The sequence below is a fragment of the Bubalus kerabau genome, chromosome 3, assembly GCF_029407905.1.
Source record: "Bubalus kerabau isolate K-KA32 ecotype Philippines breed swamp buffalo chromosome 3, PCC_UOA_SB_1v2, whole genome shotgun sequence".
In the NCBI taxonomy this organism is placed as follows: Eukaryota; Metazoa; Chordata; class Mammalia; order Artiodactyla; family Bovidae; genus Bubalus; species Bubalus kerabau.
Genome location: NC_073626.1, coordinates 105,393,851 through 105,412,925, shown reverse-complemented (window position 1 = coordinate 105,412,925; position 19,075 = coordinate 105,393,851). Strand labels below are relative to the sequence as shown.

Genomic DNA, 19,075 nt, shown 5'->3' with positions numbered 1-19,075 from the left:
ATATATGGGAATTTCACTTAATACTTGTGGTATGTTTTTTAACTAGAAAAGAATATGACATCTAAAGGAAGGGAAAATGGTATTTTGTAGAGAAAAGCTTATCTGTTGGTTCTTTTTGCTGGGAGCCCTAGTCACTGCTGTGTGTGTGTGTGTGTGTGTGTGTGTGTGTATACACAGTCGCTTGAGTCATGTCCGACTCTGCGATCCCATGGACTGTACCCTGCCAGGCTCCTCTGTCCATGAGATTCTCTAGGCAAGCATATTGAAGTGGGTTGCCATATCCTCCTCCAGGGGACCTTCCCAACCCTGAGATTGAATCTGTGTCTGTTATGTCCCCTGCATTAGCAGGCGCGTTCTTTACCACTAGTGCCACCTGGGAAGCCTATACACACCCACACACATATATACACACACACACATATACATACACACACACATATATACACACATATATATTGCACACAGATACACACACACATACACATATATACATATACACATATACACATATATATTATACACACATATATACACACACACATATACACACACACATGTGTATATATATATATATGTACCTGCAATGTGGGAGATCTGGGTTTGATCCCTGAGTGAGGAAGAAGATCCTGTAAAGAAGGGAATAGTTACCCACTCCAGTACTCTTGCCTGGAGAATCCCTTGAACAGACGAGCCTGAGCTGGCTATAGTCCATGGGGTCACAAAGAGTTGAATACTACTGACTAACACTTTCACTTTCACATATATATACACACACATTTATTTATTCAACACAAAGAGTTGAATACTACTGACTAACACTTTCACTTTCACATATATATACACACACATTTATATATATAAATAATTTGAAGTCGTTCATAATAAATAAATTTGTTCCTTGTTCAAATTGTTTTTTCTATTTGAAAACTACTGTCTTGAACACAGTTGTTTTAAAGGAATAGAAACAAAATTCAAGAAAAAAACTGTTGATGTAACTCAAGAGAATGTGAATAGTAAATTTAATGAAGCTTAAATATCACAGGGCACTGCAATTTTCATCACTAGAGGTGGTGGTTAAGAAATCTACAAAATTTGAATAAGAAGCAACAATATATTTAAATAAATTTGGTGTTTTGGGGGGCAGCAATTGGATGATATACCTAGTATTGAAGAGATATTGGCTATTTTGACATTATATATTATAGTTCGTATAATATAATAATGCTAGCTTATTATATATTATTTTATTTGCCTTATTTGATTTGGATTTGTTTCACTTTAGAATGACTGGTTGTATGTAATTTTGTCTTGCAAGATACAAAGATTCAGCCTCAGTCATGACAGACTTTCAAATCATAGTCATAAAATCAAATTAAAATGTTTAACTTTGTCAGATTCTCCAGATAAACTGACCTTCAAAATCAATGATTTAGTGATATTTGAATATTTTACTTATAACTCTCACTTTTAAATTTAAAAATAATTTACAAAATTCATTGGTCTTGTATCCTTCTATACAAGATTAGTTTATTAAGTGTATAATTTATAAAATGTATATGAATAAGATGTTTTCCTCTCTTTTTCCAGCCCTTCAGTCTCACCCTCTTAGAATAAAGATGATGCTAATTGGGCATGGCTCTGAGATTAAACTTACTCAAGTCAGGTATTTTCAGTCATTCGAATAAAAACAGAATGCTTTGGTCTAAAACTTTTCCAGAAGTCCATTATTAAAGACTTACACTAAATCTATAGTGTGCATGTAGATACTGTGGTCACCAAGTGCCTAGACTAAGGACCCTACTTCTCTGTGTTTTAGTTTCGTATTCAGGTTCCATTTTGTGAGCAAGCTGGCTCTCCAGCCACAATTTTCCTGCCTCACAACTCCAGGTTCGGAGTAGTTGCCAGAGTACTGAAACTGAGTGACTCTGAGTAGACCAAGCTTCATTTGTGTGTTCACCTCTGAAACAAATACATGACCATTGAATAGGTGCTCCCCTCACTTAATGCTGGGTCAAATGCTCATTGTTGGATTCCAGCAAAAAGAATCACTAAGATCACGTAAAGTGTAATGTCTCCAAAGAAACTAGGGAATGTTACTGGAAGAAGAAGCAGAAAATGCTAAGAAAAACGTGCTTATGGTAATGTCTGTTTAGGCATTTATGGGATGCCAACTTTACTCAAGATGTTTCTGGAACTCTTGTCTTTGTATGGAAAGCATATGAACCACTCCTCCAAAAATAGTATTATTATTCTATATTCCTAGTACATCTTCTACTGAGCAAGGATTTATGAAATTTAATTAGCCATCTCACTTGTTAGCCCCACTGTGACTGACTTTTGACTAGTTCCCAAACAGAAATAGTCTATGCAGAAAGAGTTTGCTCTTGTTGAGAGTATTCACAAGAGCATAGCTGATATTCTCATGTCAATTCCAGAAGCTCAAGTCTGAAAATATTCTGGGAAAATATCAGCACCATTGGCAAAAATGTGTAATATTCTATGTTGACTGCCCTGAAAGAGTCTACCCTAATTTGGAGACAGACAGACAGACAGATCAGAGAAGGCAATCGCACCCCACTCCAGTACTCTTGCCTGGAAAATCCCATGGATGGAGGAGCCTGGTAGGCTGCAGTCCATGGGGTTGCTAAGAATCGGACACGACTGAGTGACTTCACTTTCACTTTCATGCATTGGAGAAGGAAATGGCAACCCACTCCAGTGTTCTTGCCTGGAGAATCCCAGGGATGGGGGAGCCTGGTGGGCTGCCATCTATGGGGTCGCACAGAGTCAGACACGATTGAAGCGACTTAGCAGCAGCAGCAGCAGCAGACAGATAGATAGATAGCCTTGTTTATTTGGGTACAAAATATCCCTCTAGAGCAGTATGGTTATAAGTATAGGCTTTGGAGCTTGATTACCTGGGCTTGAATCCCAGCTTAGCTACTGTGTGATACTCTCTACCTCAAAATTTTCATATGTAAAATAATAAAAATAATAATTATAATAACACATATTTCATTGGATAGTTTGGGAGCAAATGTGTTAACATACACTTCCTAATAAATGATATTTCTTAGTATTATTTTTAAAAATTTATCTAAAATTACTACATTCTATGTGAGAAGAAAGACTATACTTTATAAATCAACTTAAGAAAAAGACCAAGCCTACAATCAATCAAGAGTACAAAATTACAGCATAGGTAGTTTGGAAACAAATGGAGAACCAGGGAACCTAGTTTTTAACCCTGACTTTCTCCTAAATAACTCTGGTCTTGGGCAAACCTCTGCACATCTCTTGACTTTAGTTTCTTCACCTCTAACGTGTTTTCTTGTAGCAATGAAACTGATTTATTTTGTAGGTAATGATGCAATCTAGAATAAAACAGTGGCTAGAATTGGCTTAGAGTTAATTTAGCAAGATATCCCAGTAGACACATGTTTGGAACATAGCTTTTAAGTATATTAGGGAGAAAGATTAGTGGAGGAAAAATAAATAAGATGGTTTTCCCAGGTGAGGTGAAGTGAAGGACAGCAGCAGTTGATGTATAGAGGTGGTGGTTGTTTATTCGCTAAATCATGTCTGACTCTTGCAACCCCATGGATTGTAACCCTCCAGGCTTTTCTGTCCATAGGATTTCCCAGGGAAGAACACGAGTGGGTAGCCATTTTCTTGTCCATGAGGTATAGAGGTAGAATCCATTAAATAATTTGCTTGGGATGGCTACATTTGTTTTGGTCAGTGTATCAAAGCATATTGTGAAATTGTGTTGACCCTTCAACATCACAGATCCAGTTATATGCACATCTTTCTTTTCAGTGGTAAGTGCCATGGTAGTATATGATTGGTGATTTGTGGAATCTGAGATGCAGAGTCATGTATACAGAGGAATCTTGGCTACTGAGGGTGGAGTCTAAGCTATCATGGGATTGGGCAGCTCTAAACACCATGTTGTTCATAGATCAACTATAGCAGAATAGAGAGAGGCATGAAAGCTTCTTTTATTATAGGGTATTGAAGGCTAGGTTTAAGATTTTTAGCTATAGAAAGTTTCTCTAAATCTGTGAGTGGGGAAATACATGGTATTTATATGGTAACAAAACTTTTGAAACAACAATTTACACATAGCAGCTTTTCAAGAAATATGTGTTGCTTTGAAGTTCACTGAGCTTAAAAATAGGTACTCCTGGTTGGATTACTAAGACATCTTGGTTCTCACGTCATTCTTTTGATAAAAATATCTTTTAATCATAGAGACTTGCCTTTACTTTCGAAAAATTGTCTGTCTTCCATAGTGAAACAGAATTTTAGGAGGCAAGTGCACTTCTTTTGCAGTATTTATTATATTCTCTTTTAGAAGATTATCCTACCTATCAAAGTAGAACTGACTTAGACATAATTTAATATTCAATAGGCCCTGGTGTGATAATTAAGGATAACTTTTACTATACTTTGCCCCCATCTAGGACTCTTAAGAGATGAAGTTACTTCTAATTCAATTTAGGTTGTTCCCTGAATACTAACTTTCCTACAGTACATGTGTCTTTTTTTTTCAGACTCCTTTTGTTTGTTGTTGTTCATCCTTTCTCAAAAAAGGTGAACATTACCCCTTCTAATATTAATTTCTATTAGGCTTGCTCCCTGTTCCTATCATGTGTGATATCTATGAACTTGCACTCCAACTTTTGCCCTCTTTACCATAACTAGTCTCTTAAAGATATCTCTCTTAAGGTAAACCAAACACTTATATATGGCCTTAATTGATATTAAACATAATGGTAAATACGATTAAGATCATAATATAATTGAAAATGGAGACTACTTGATAGCTAAATTTTAAACAGTTGATAGGATATAAAATAGGAAAGCTATTTCCTTTGAGTCGGGCTGGAGATAATGTGGAGAAGTTTAAGAAATTTGGAGGATTTAGCCACATTATACTACTTGGCAATATAGCATAAAATATTTATGTACTCATTACATCAGTAAGGAGAGGTAGATGTTACTTCAATAACAAATCGACCCCAAATTTCAGTAGCTTAAAACAACAAGTTTTCTTATCCATGCTGAAGATGAATTACAGGGTGGGTGGAGTCTCTAGTTTATGTGGTCCTCACTCTGGTTTTAGTGAGTTTGGTCTGCTGTAACAAAAACACCATAGACTGGGTAGCTTAAACAACAAACGTTTGCTTTTCCCAGTTCTGGAGACTGAGAAGTCCATGATCAAGATTTTGATAGATTCAATGCCCAGTGAGAACCAGAATTCTAGTTCATGGACCAGTGTCTTATTGCTGTATCCTAACATGGTATGGGAGCTCTCTGGGGTCTCTTTTATAAGGCTGCTAATATCATTCATGGGCAGAAATGGTATGGACCTAACAGAAGCAGAAGATATTAAGAAGAGGTGGCAAGAATACACAGAAGAACTGTACAAAAAAGATCTTAACGACCAAGATATCACAATGGTGTGATCACTCACCTAGAGCCAGACATCCTGGAATGCGAAGTCAAGTGGGCCTTAGAAAGCATCACTACGAACAAAGCTAGTGGAGGTGATGGAATTCCAGTGGAGCTATTTCAAGTCCTGAAAGATGATGCTGTGAGAGTGTTGCACTCAATATGCCAGCAAATTTGGAAAACTCAGCAGTGGCCACAGGACTAGAAAAGGTCAGTTTTCATTCCAATCCCAAAGAAAGGCAATGCCAAAGAATGTTCAAACTACTGCACAGTTGCACTCATCTCACATGCTAGTAAAATAATGCTTAAAATTCTCCAAGCCAGGCTTCAGCAATATGTGAACCGTAAACTTCCAGATGTTCAAGCTGGTTTTAGAAAAGGCAGAGGAATCAGAGATCAAATTGCCAACATCTGCTGGATCATGGAAAAAGCAAGAGAGTTCCAGAAAAACATCTATTTCTGCTTTGTTGACTATGCCAAAGCCTTTGACTGTGTGGATCACAAAAAAACTGGAAAATTCTTCAAGAGATGGGACTACCAGACCACCTGACCTGCCTCTTGAGAAATCTGTATGCAGGTCAGGAAGCAACAGTTAGAACTGGACATGGAACAACAGACTGGTTCAAAATAGGAAAAGGAGTACATCAAGGCTGTATATCATCACCCTGCTTATTTAACTTATATGCAGAGTACATCATGAGAAATGCTGGGCTGGAAGAAACATGGGCTGGAATCAAGATTGCCGGGAGAAATATCAATAACCTCAGATGTGCAGATGACACCACCCTTATGGCAGAAAGTGAAGAACTAGAGAGCTTCTTGATGAAAGTGAAAGAGGAGAGTGAAAAAGTTGGCTTAAAGCTCAACATTCAGAAAATGAAGATCATGGTATCTGGTCCCATCACTTCATGGGAAATAGATGGGGAAACAGTGGAAACAGTGTCAGACTTTATTTTTTGGGGCTCCAAAATCACTGCAGATGGTGACTGCAGCCAGGAAATTAAAAGACGCTTACTCCTTGGAAGGAAAGTTATGACCAACCTAGATAGCATATTGAAAAGCAGAGACATTACTTTGCCAACAAAGCTTCATTTAGTCAAGGCTATGATTTTTCCAGTGGTCATGTATGGATGTGCAAGTTGGACTGTGGAGAAAGCTGAGCGCCAAAGTAATTGATGCTTTTGAACTGTGGTGTTGGAGAAGACTCTTGAGAGTCCGTTGGACTGCAAGGAGATCCAACCAGTCCATTCTGAAGGAGATCAGCCCTGGGATATCTTTGGAAGGAATGATGCTTAAGCTGAAACTGCAGTACTTTGGCCACCTCATACAAAGAGTTGACTCATTGGCAAAGACCCTGATGCTGGGAGGGATTGGGGGCAGGAGGAGAAGGGGATGACAGAGGATGAGATGGCTGGATGGAATCACCAACTCAATGGACAGGAGTTTGGGTAAACTCTGGAAGTTGGTGATGGACAGGGAGGCCTGGCATGCTGCGATTCATGGGGTTGCAAAGAGTTGGACACGACTGAGTGACTAAACTGAACTGAACTAATCTCATTCATGAGGGCTATACCTTCATAACCCCATCACCACCCTAGAAACCCACCTCCAAATATCACATTGTGGATTAGGTTTCAAAATATGAATGTTTGAGGTATACAGACATTCAGTCTGCAGCACTAGGATAAGAAGTCTCTGTGGAACACTCCAGTTATTGTAGCAGAGAGAGAGGACATTATACATTATGCACTGGTTCTTAAAGCTTCCACATATCAGTTCCATTTACATTTTTAACTTGATTTTTTTCGTTAAGGCTATTTTTAGAGCAGTTTTAGGTTCCCAGCAAAATTGACAGGAAGGTACAGAGCTTTACCAGAGATAGTTCCTGCCCCACACATGAATAACCTCCTCCATTACCAGCATCCTCCAACAGATTGTAACATATGTTGCAATTGATAAACTTATACTGGTATATCATAATCACCCAAAGTCCATAGTTTACACTACAATTCACCCTTGGCGTTATATATTTTAGGAATTTGAACAAATGTATAATGACATGTATCTATTATTATAGTGCTCAGTTGTTTCTGACTTGTTGCGACCCCATGGATTGTAGCCTACCAGGCTCCGCTTTCCATGGAATTTTCCAGGCAAGAATACTGGAGTGGGTTGCCATTTCCTTCTCTAGGGGATCATTATAGTATCTCACAGAATATTTTCACTTCCCTGAAAATCTTCTGTGTTCCACCTATTTAGCCTTCCTCCTCTAACTCCTGCCAACTACTAGTCTTTTTACTCTTTTTACTGTCTCTCTCTCTCTTTTTTTTTTTTAACAGAATGTCATATACAGTTGGAAGCTTATGGTATGTGTCCTTTTCAGACTGGCTTCTGTCACTTAACCATATGCATTTAAGCTTCCTCCTTGTTTTTTCATGGCTTGATAGCTCTTTTTTGAGCACTGCATAATATTCTGTTGTCTGGATGTACCATAGTTTATAAGTCAATTCACACTGCTGAAGGACATCTTGGTTTCTTCTAAGCTTTGATGGTAATGAATAATACTTCTATAAACACCCATGTGCATGTTTTTTGGTGGGCAAAAATTTTCAACTCCTTTGGGTAAGTACAAAGGAGTTCACTTGCTGGACCTTAAGAGAATGTTTAGCTTTATAAGAAACTGCCAAGTGGTCTTTCAAAGTGGCTGCACAATTTTGCATTCCCAACAGCAAAGAATGAGAGTTCCTCTGACTCCCTGTCTTTGATGGCATTTGATATTCTCAGTATTCTACATTTGCTATGCTATGCTAAGTCGCTTCAGTCGTGTCCGACTCTGTGTGACCCCATAGATGGCAGCCCACCAGGCTCCCCCGTCCCTGGGATTCTCCAGGCAAGAACACTGGAGTGGGTTGCCATTTCCTTCTCCAAATTCTACATTTAGGCCATTCTAATTGGTATGTAGTTGAATCTTATTGATGTTTTAATGTCTATTTCTCTGACATGTGGTATCTCTTAGTAAAGCATGGAAGGCTCAATTTTGTAACACAAGTATTAGCATTACCTTGATCTGAAAATTTTGTTTCTGTCCCCTATCATCTTAAATACAATTCCATCTCTGCAGAAACTGACACCTTCCTGCAGACTTTTTATCACTACCCTCTTATACAAGTATTACTTTTGCTGCTGCTGAGTCACTTCAGTCGTGTCTGACTCTGTGCGACTCCATAGACGGCCTCCTACCAGGCTCCTCTGTCCCTGGGATTCTCCAGGCAAGAACACTGGACTGGGTTGCCATTTCCTTCTCCAATGCATGAAAGTGAAAAGTGAAAGTGAAGTCGCTCAGTCGTGTCCGACCCTCAGCGACCTCATGGACTGCAGCCTACCAGGCTCCTCCATCCATGTAAACAGTGTTAAATGGAATGTGTCCTGCTTAGAATTTTGCACAAGGAGCTAAAGCTGAGAGGAATAGGTGGCAACGAGAGGCCTGCCTCATTATCCAAAACAACAACAACAACAACAACAACAAAACAGAGGCAGCTCTCTATCTTCATCCAGCCCATGTAAACAGATGACTAGATATTGAAATATATTGAATGAGAGGTAAGCTGTAGGCATAGAAGGAGACTGTTCTGATTTTTCCTCTCCCTTTCCTTCTAAACCTACTGAGAAGGACTATAAGAAAATTGCTTATAGGCATTCGAGTATCTATCAAGAAGGGAGACTCACATTTTTCTCCTAATGAAAGCTTGCTGAGTCCTAGAAATTCATGAGGTTCGTGCTCAGAGCACACAAACATTCTTAAGAGAACTTCACATGTATATTATGGAATTTGCTTAACATTATGCAAGCACAGAATCTGATCGAGAAATACTCCAAGAATCCACAACAGCAAGCAAGAGATGGCAGCCGCAAGGCAGCCTGCTCCATCCATGTTTTACATGACAAGGACGTGCAGATATTCCATGGATCAAGCGGAGGTCTCAGAGGCCTCCTGTGTCATGGGAACTGCACCCGTAAGACAGTGTCAGGCAGTCAGCCAGGAGCAAGAGAAGTGAGAGAAAAATGTCAGCCATAGAATGCTTGTCTATCTTAGGAAACCTCTGGGAGATGGGGTTCTGAAGAATGCACAAAAAGTACAGAGATCAGCATTTGGGCAGCTGTCCCTCACACTTTCACCTCACCCCTGTCCCCTTGGAGAGCCCAACAACATTGAGAGGCGAGGGAAACCCAGAAATAGAAAAATAGCAGAGAGAAAGGCAGAGGCGGCTGTGAGAGTGCCAAAAAAGTAAACAGAGCTAACTAGCTGTCTTTCCCTATTTCAGAACCCAAGCCACAAACTAAGATTCCGATAAGAGGAAAGAGATACTTTAATTTGGATATGAAATTAATATTTTGATCTAGACTAAATTCTAAATACTGGAAAGGATCAGAGTTTTCTGGGATTTGTCTCTAAAGTATAGAGAAAGGAAAGATTACAGACTATGGTGAGATGGAGTGGTCAAGGGAAAAAATGTTCTCACTGAGACCATTCTTGAATATATGTATCTATTTCTCATGTCATTCTCTCTCCCACAATATTTGAAGAACATAGTGCTAGGCTGAAGGACTGAAGGATTTGGTCTTGCCATAAATGGGTACTGGCTGGTCTACAGGCAGAGAAACCCAGACTCAAGGTGATCAGACAGACCTTGTCTATGTGTGGAACTAAAATTGAAAGCCTGGCAAGCAGCCCAGTTGTTGTTCAGTTGCTAAGTTGTGTCCACCTGTTTTTGACCCCATTGACAGCAACATGCCAAGGTTCCCTGTCCTTCACCATTTCCCGGAGTTTGCTCAAACTCATGTCTATTGGAGTCAGTGATGTTATCTAACCATCTCATCCTCTGCTGCCCCACTCTCCTCCTGCCCTCAATCTTTCCTAGCATCAGTGTCTTTTCCAATGAGTCAGATCTTTGCATCAGGTATCCAAAGTATTGGAGCTTCAGCTTTAGCATCAGTCCTTCCAGTGAATATTCAGGGTTGATTTCCTTTAGGGTTGACTGGTTTGATCTCCTTGATGTCTAAGGGACTCTCAAGTGTCTTCTTCAGTACCACAGTTGAAAAGCATCAGTTCTTCAGCACTCAGCCTTCTTTATGGTCCGACTCTCACACCCTTACATGACTGCTGAAAAAACCATAGCTTTGTTGGCAACCTTTGTTGGCAAGGGATGTCTCTGCTTTTTAATATACTGTCTAGGTTTATCATAGTTTTCTTTCCAAGGAGCAAGTGTCTTTTAATTTCATGGCTGTGGTCACTGTCCGTGGTGATTTTGGAGCCAAAAAATCTAAAATCTGTCATTGTTTCCACTTTTCCCCTTCTATTTGCCATGAAGTGATGGGACTGGGTGCCATAATCTTAGTTTTCTTGATTCTAGATGAAGTGTCAAACTAAAAGGGAGATCGCCAGACAGAGCCTAAGCAGAGATCAATGGAATGAAAAATGGGAACCACCAGATCTGGCAAAGGTTTCAAATTGAAGATGGGAGATGAGACATCGAGAAGATTTTAGATACTAGCACATTGTTGTAGGGATACTTGACACTGAGCCTAATAGCCTTAGCTGTCAAGCCTGGTCAAACAGCTTGCATACCACCTAGAAAACCCTCTTTCTACTTCTGACATTGAAATTCTACCCATTCCTCTGGGACAGCTATAAAGCTGCCACCTCCACAAATATGCTTGCTTGGTTCTTCCCATATTTCCTGGCTGAAAATTATCTCTTTTCCCTTGAACTTCAATAGCATGTTGATATTTGCACTTACATAATTGTGTCCCTATGTTTCCCATGTTCCATAGACAATCATGATGGTTAGCAGTTATTTATGCACAGGAAGTATTTAGGAAATATATGTTGGATAGATATTATCGTGAAAATAAAATTCACAAGTTAGGGTAATTTTGAGTCTGATTTTTAAGTTGCAAAGGAAGTTGCAGATGAAGTCAACATCAATAAGTGGTATTTATTAAGCAATCACATTTACATATTGATGTGATAAGCAGCATGCCAAATACATTAAATAAATTGTTACTAATTCTCTGACAACAACTTGCAAGCTTATAATTTTGTGAGTCCAGAAATGGATTGACTGGAAATACATGCAGAATGCTGTGAAGTCAAGAAAATAATTTACAAGCAGAGAAAGAACATTTGACACTATCCAACAATTAGAGAAAGATAAGATGATCGGTAGTAATCCAATTTAGTTGTGGGGTTAAACATAATAAGAAATTATCATTTTTTTCTTTGAACTACCACAAAACAGGCATCATTGAAATTGCAGGCAGAAGACGTACCAAATCTTTCTCATGTTCTAAATTTGTTCTTGCTGGTAAGTGTTGAACATGGGCAAATCACTTACATCTTTGAGGGTTTTGTTGTTGTTGTTTCACTGTAAGATAAGAATACCAAATTAAATGAGTTCAAACTTTTTAAGCAGTAAACTTCTTTTTCCCCAATCAAATTTATGGTCAGAATTTCAATGTTAAAAGTAGATAAAAGAGTGAATCTGCTATGACCAAATGAAGTGTTGAGTCTAGGGAACACTGGGTTGCAATTTCTGCTTCCCCGTGGCACCTGTAATGGATTCTAGACCTTTACAGATTCACACAGTACAAGTAGGAGACCTCTGGTGCAGACTCCCTCTTCCATTTGTTTCTGCCATCAGAGTATATATTTTGCAACGAATATTTCCTTATCTACAGGGGGTAAAAAACGTACTTTCCAATCAATTTTCTCAGTTAATATTAAAAAAGCAAGAATGAGATTAAGGAAAGTTTAATTCCTAAGCTGAAGATATAGAACCTGAAGCACAGAAAGGTCGTGGACACAAGTTGGCATACTCACTGTCCAGGATCTGCAATGCATTTGTTCTTTAGGGCTTGTTTTGCTTGCTGGAACTTCCTGAAAATTTTGTGAACTCTTCTTTCCATTTAGTTATGTACTTTATATAAGGGTGAAATCTTGGGACTTTATTAATGTTCTAAATGGAAATGTAAGTACATTTGCATACTCAAGGGGTCATATAAGCTACAAGAACAACAACCAACAACTCTCTGTAGATCTACACTGCAGAGGAGAATATGAGTTCTTGTATCAAATATTCTTTACTATTAATATGCTGAATTTAACACTTGAGAAATTGCACTGACATACTAGCTTGGCAAGAATACACATAAGAACTATACTAAAGACCTTCATGACCTTTAATGAAGGTGTGATCATGATGGTGTGATCACTCACCTAGAGCCAGACATCCTGGAATATGAAGTCAAGTAGGCCTTAGAAAGCATCACTATGAACAAAGTTAGTGGAGGTGATGGAATTCCAGTTGAGCTATTCCAAATCCTAAAAGATGATGCTGTGAAAGTATTGCACTCAATAGGCCAACAAATTTGGAAAACTCAGCAGTGGCCACAGGACTGGAAAAGGTCAGTTTTCATTCCAATCCCAAAGAAAAGCAATGCCAAAGAATGCTCAAACTACTGCAGAATTGCACTCATCTCACATGCTAGTAAAGTAATGCTCAAAATTCTCGAAGTCAGGCTTCAGCAATACGTGAACCATGAACTTCCAGACATTCAAGCTGGATTTAGAAAAGGCAGAGGAACCAGAGATCAAATTGCCAACATATGCTGGATCATCAAAAAAGCAAGAGAGTTCCATAAAAACATCTATTTCTACTTTATTGACTATGCCAAAGCCTTTGACTGTGTGGATCACAAGAAACTGGAAAATTCTGAAAGAGATGGAAATACCAGACCACCTGACCTACCTCTTGAGAAACCTATATGCAGGTCAGGAAGCAACAGTTAGAAATGGACATGGAACAACAGACTGGTTCCAAATAGGAAAAGGAGTACATCAAGATCAAGACTGTATATTGTCACCCTGTTTGTTTAACTTATATGCAGAGTACATCATGAGAAACGCTAGGCTGGAAGAAGCACAAGCTGGAATCAAGATTGCCGGGAGAAATATCAATAACCTCAGATATGCAGATGACACCACCCTTATGGCAGGAAGTGAAGAAGACCTAAAGAGCCTCTTGATGAAAGTGAAAGAGGAGAGTGAGAAAGTTGGCTTAAAGCTCAACATTCAGAAGCTAAGATCATGGCATCCAGTCCCATCACTTCATGGCAAATAGAAGTGGAAACAGTGGCTGACTTTATTTTTCTGGGCTCCAAAATCACTGCAGATGGTGATTGCAGCCATGAAATTAAAAGATGCTTACTCCTTGGAAGGAAAGTTATGACCAACCTAGACAGCATATTAAAAAGCAGAGACATTGCTTTGCTAACAAATGTCTGTCTAGTCAAGGCTATGGTTTCTCCAGTGGTCATGTATGGATGTGAGAGTTGGACCATAAAGAAAGCTAAGCACAGAAGAATTGATGCTTTTGAACTGTGGTGTTGGAAAAGACTCTTGATAATCCCTTGGACTGCAAGGAGATCCAGCCAGTCCATCCTAAAGGAGATCAGTCTTGAGTGTTCATTGGAAGGACTGATGTTTAAATTGAAACTCCAGTACTTTGGCCACCTGATGCAAAGAGCTGACTCATTTGAAAAGACCCTGATGCTGGGAAAGATTGAGGGCAAGAGGAGAAGGGGATGACAGAGGATGAGATGGTTAGATGGCATCACCAACTCAATGGACATGAGTTTGGGTGAATTCCGGGAGATGGTGATGGACAGGGAGGCCTGGCATGCTGCAGTTCTTGGGGTCGCAAAGTCAGACATGCCTGAGCGACTGAACTGAACTGGACTAGCTTTCTGTATGTCAGAAAACTAGTATGTAGTAGTAGAAGGTACTGGACAGTGAAAGATAATAAAATTTGTACCGCTGTAACTTTCATGCCCGTGAATGTTTATTCCACTGCAAAACATGTATGAAAGAAAGGAAGAGATGTTAAGTAGTCTCACTTGAAAATATGGTCTTAGAACTGCATTTGCTCAGGCTCTCAGCCTGAAGAATTTGAGAGTAGGAGAGGGATTATGGGCATTAATGTGCTTCCCCTAAAACAACATTTGAAAAGTTTTACCTTTGATTGACTATCACCAAAAACTGTGCTCCTTCCTGCACATTCTTTTTGAAATGCGACATACCCCAGCTTTGTTAAACTATGCACAGAAGAATAATGCTTGTTCTCAAGCCAGTTGGAGGAGGGCGGTGTTTAAGTCATCACAAATATTGTTATAAACAGAACAACGACACTGGCAACATCACTGATCTTTGTGCCAAGGGTGAAATTAATATCGCATGCTTACTTCGATGGATGACTGGAAATAAGTTTCCATCAAGTTCACTTAAAAGCAGTGGTGTCCTCCCTCACTTCCATTTTCCTTTCTGATAAGTCAAATGATTCTCATACACATTACGGGCTTCTTGAGGACTGGAAATAGCCGAGGAGGTTCAGAAGTTAAATTAGCTAGGAGATACTTTGCTCCTCCTTGAAAAACAAAGAGACAAATACATAAACAAAAGCTTCCAATCAATATCTTCAGTAGGCAAAAACTGCCTTCAATCTCTCCCAATGTCATGCTCCTTCCATGATTGAATAAGTTTTTTCACATGCTGGGAAAATATAATATGTATGGTTCCTTGGAGGTTGGTCAGATCCAGTTCTGGAAGATACTGACCATTCCCAATCTGGGTTAATCAGCATTCAGTATTTTCTTCATGAAACTTCTCTACTTGTGGCTTGTTGCTCTGATAAAGAGGTTAGTACCAAACAAATGTGGATAAGTTCCCAGGTTATATATTTTCACTTTTAACTTGTACCTCTCCAGATAGCCCCACAACAAATAAATGAGATGTGGCAGACTCTCAGGTGGATCGGCAAAGGCACACGTATATCTGTGCATTGTTTGCACATGCCAACTTTTGTTTTTGTGTTTGCTTCTTGTCCAGGCAGAAGCCAGGTTTGGATGAGGAATCACTCAAACTTGTTCTCAAGAAAGGATGAGAAACAGAGACAGTACTTTCATATTTCCACCCTCCTGTCTCAAGGTAGGAACTTTCAAACTGAAAATACACACCTGGGAATTTGTAAGAACAGATGTTGATCAATAAGCAAGGCTTGGCAGTGATTATCACTGAATTGGATAGAAATAGTGTTCTTCCAAGAGGCTTTGGATAGATACCTATTCATTAGAAAATCAATTCAATCTGAATTTGAAAACCCAGGGTCACTTTTATTTTTGGCTGTAGTGGCTGTAGGTGGATAAGTGAAATGACTGAGGTTGCATTTTCTTAAAACGTGCATTAAGATGAGATTTTTCCTTTATCGAGGTAGTTTTTTTAATCTTATTCTAAAATTGGAATAAAATATTGATGTCATAAATTTTGATTTTTTTTGAACGGTTTAATTGGTCACATTATTACACAGGTAGTCTTGGGGGTAAAAAGAAAACACATCTCCTACCACCTTAGCAGTCAGCAACAACCTGAACTGATAACCAAGCTTCTTTAATATGGCTCCTCACAAACACTGGTAGAGATTAAGGAAGTTGTTGGAGTTGGAGAGAGATCACTGGAGGCTCTGGGAGTTTCTTCTGAAGTCATCCTGAGTTAGTAGCTAATGGGGAGCTTTCTTTGATAGCACTATTATAATTAAATGCAGCTGGATGAAAATCAACCACAAAGGAAGCTCGTTTGTTTACCATTACTTCTGACTCTGTGAGCAGATGTTTTCCAAGTTCCATAGTAGCCAGCTTAATTTTTCTCTGCGTAATGTGAAGCAGGTAAACTTTGAATAATAAACTGAGAAGTACATTCCTTAATTTCTTTTCTGAAGTTTTCTTCTGTGACTCTTATATAGCACATATGTCAAATCCGGAAAGCACACGGATAAACATTCAATTTCTTTTTATATATGTCAGGCCAGCTGAAATGGAGGTGTCAGTCGGCGGTGAGCTGGCTTGTCAAATGTTCATCTTGAAAGCTGCTGTAGTATTATCGCATGTAAGTAGGCTAGTGAGAAAGATAAATACATATGGCATATATGTACCAGGCTATAGAACGACAGCTCTCTCAGTTGTAATCACTACTGGCTTTCCATAAGGGACTCAATAATTTTCAGTAAATTGGATCCTTTATGGGTTTAAACATTAATTCATCTATTTAAAAAGGGTAATTTTGACATATCCTTTGCTTATAATAAATGCCTCCCCCACTTCTTAACAGGCAGACTTCCTCACCACCCACTTTGTCTGTTCACAACACACTCTAACTCGAGCATCTTTATTCAGAATGCACTTTCTACCTGACTCCCATACCAATTTTCCACAGTGCCTCTCTCCCACCATTTAAAGAACTCTTAAAAATTATACCCACCCTTTAGATCTTTCCTACATACCTGAAAAGAATGTGTTGTATTTTTTAATTGGCTCAACAAAGCTTAAATATACAGCATCCATGATGTATATTGCATTCATTACTAATACAACAAAATCCATGTGTCCTGTGATTTTACACTTTCTTTAAAATTAATAGTTTCTCAAGACAATGTTCTAATATGTGTCTGCATGTCCTTTGATTTTTGTGGCCATGTCAGTGTTATCAGTCTCACATTCTGCTGTCTACGTCTCTTTTAAATTGCCGATATACCTGGCACACTACCAAGTATTTAATATATACTTGAAAATGACATTTTTTAATGCTAGTGCTATACCACTAGCTATTTATTCAGTTATTTATTGCTTCTAAAGCTTATTTCTAGGGATATGTGTGTGAGTGTGCGTGTTTATATATATGAATGTGTTCTCACCAGTTTGCTACAAAGAATTCATGTGGACTTAAGTTGGCAAAAAAAAAGGGAAAAAAAAACTATGTCTAACTCTAAAGTTCTCTGTAGATAAGCATAGGGAAATGTAATCTTTGGCACCATCCTACTTCCTTTCTCTAAAGCCATTATTGAGTTTTTTAAATGTTCTTTATATAGGCAGAGGAGAGTAGCAGGAGGAGCACAAGATGAGACTTGACAGAGCTGAGACTGAATATGGACAGTGGACTCTACTAGTCTTCTTAGCCTCAACTTCCTCATCTTTAAAACTCAGAACAATAATATCACCTCATAAAGACTAAGAAACGTTTATCTAAAGATCCTGGCACATACTAGGCTCTCGGTTAATATTATCCAACGTTATTAGATATTAGAAATAAGTAATATACTATTTCAATAGAAGAGAAAAAAAGTTAAAAATGATCACTTTTATATGATACAGCCTTAAGAGTGGTCCTCTATACTGGCCTTCACAAATAATGTTCACAATATGTGTTAGCACATCAATCTAGATGTGATTTCATGCAAAACTAACTTAAGCATTAAGTTATAACTAAAATGAAACTGAGATTCATTAATGCTTATGGAGTATTTATTGTAAAAAGATGACATCTCTCCATGACCAGCTGAATGCTGACTGTACATTCAGCTCCCAACCACCAATTGTCATTTGATTAAAACTAATCCGTCGTTAGCAGGTGCTCTTCTAATTGAGGGACTTTTCAAAGAAACTTCATTAAATTCCTATTCTCTACAAACATTTTTGAAATAACTGTCTATATTAGAAATGTCAGGATAATTAGTTAAATCACAATCTTAGGTTGTTATGTAGTGAGGACCAAATGTGTGTTGGTCGGTACCTTTATATCAGTTTGGAACGTTTGAGCATTTTGTCTAGATTTTTTAGCCTTTCAAGCATTTTCTCTAATGGGATTCTGTCTTTACTTTCCTTCTTTTGGGGTGAGGAGAGCAGGGCTAGAGTCACATTGTTTTAATAGAACTGCAGATTAGCTAATTTTGAAGAAAAAATTTCTTGTTAAGATGATTGCCCTTGAGGAAAATCCTTCATGTGTGAGTAACTAGCTTTATTTTTTCATCTACTTTGCTAGAAAGTAGAATTATTTGACAACATTTTGAAGGAGGATCATATGCTATCTGTGAAGAAGTGTGGCTTACAAACAGTATGACATGTGCTTTCTGGAAAAGTCTGCATGATGACAGGTCAGAGAATTAAGTACGGGGATCATTCCACATGATTCTGATTCTTTGCTATGTACTTTGCATTCTCTCTTAAGATGTCCAAATTTATACACTAGATTTAAAAATAAGATGTCTAGCATAATCTTTACATCTGTTAGGATGAGGAAGAGGGGATCTGTTGGGTGCTTCCCTTCACTGGAAAATATCTGAAATTAAATCACATGTGTCTTTCTCAAAACGGGAGTCATGGGTATCTATTGGCCAGGGTGTGGATTTACTCTGAGATCTAGGGAAATTGTAGCCCATCTCGAAAATCATCCCCAGTGGTTGCAATGTTCATTAAGCTGGTGTGAGTGGATGTTAGTATTCGGTTGTCAGATACTTTGAGTAGTTGACAATAAAATAGCATTATTTAAGTAGGATGACTGTATCACTGTTGCTGGATTATGCAACTTGATGAGTTGTGAGAGTCGGAATAGACATTGTAGTTTCAGACCATGTCATTTTTGTGGTATTATTGAGTCCTTTAAAGTAATTGTACTTAGAATGTGGTCAGGGAGGCATTTTTAAGTAAAAAAAAAAAAAAGAAGGATATCTAAAAC

The 19,075-nt window shown here is 38.5% G+C and overlaps 1 long non-coding RNA gene across 21 annotated transcripts in view; it reads left to right on the top strand.

The window, feature by feature from the left end:
* Nucleotides 1-19,075, top strand: part of LOC129646466 (uncharacterized) — a 367,507-nt gene that overhangs the window by 5,433 nt on the left and 342,999 nt on the right. For all 21 annotated transcript variants that reach the window (XR_008711951.1, XR_008711953.1, XR_008711950.1 and 18 more), the window contains exon 3: nucleotides 15,401-15,499. This is a non-coding gene — a long non-coding RNA (uncharacterized LOC129646466). The remainder of the gene's footprint in view (nucleotides 1-15,400; nucleotides 15,500-19,075) is intronic.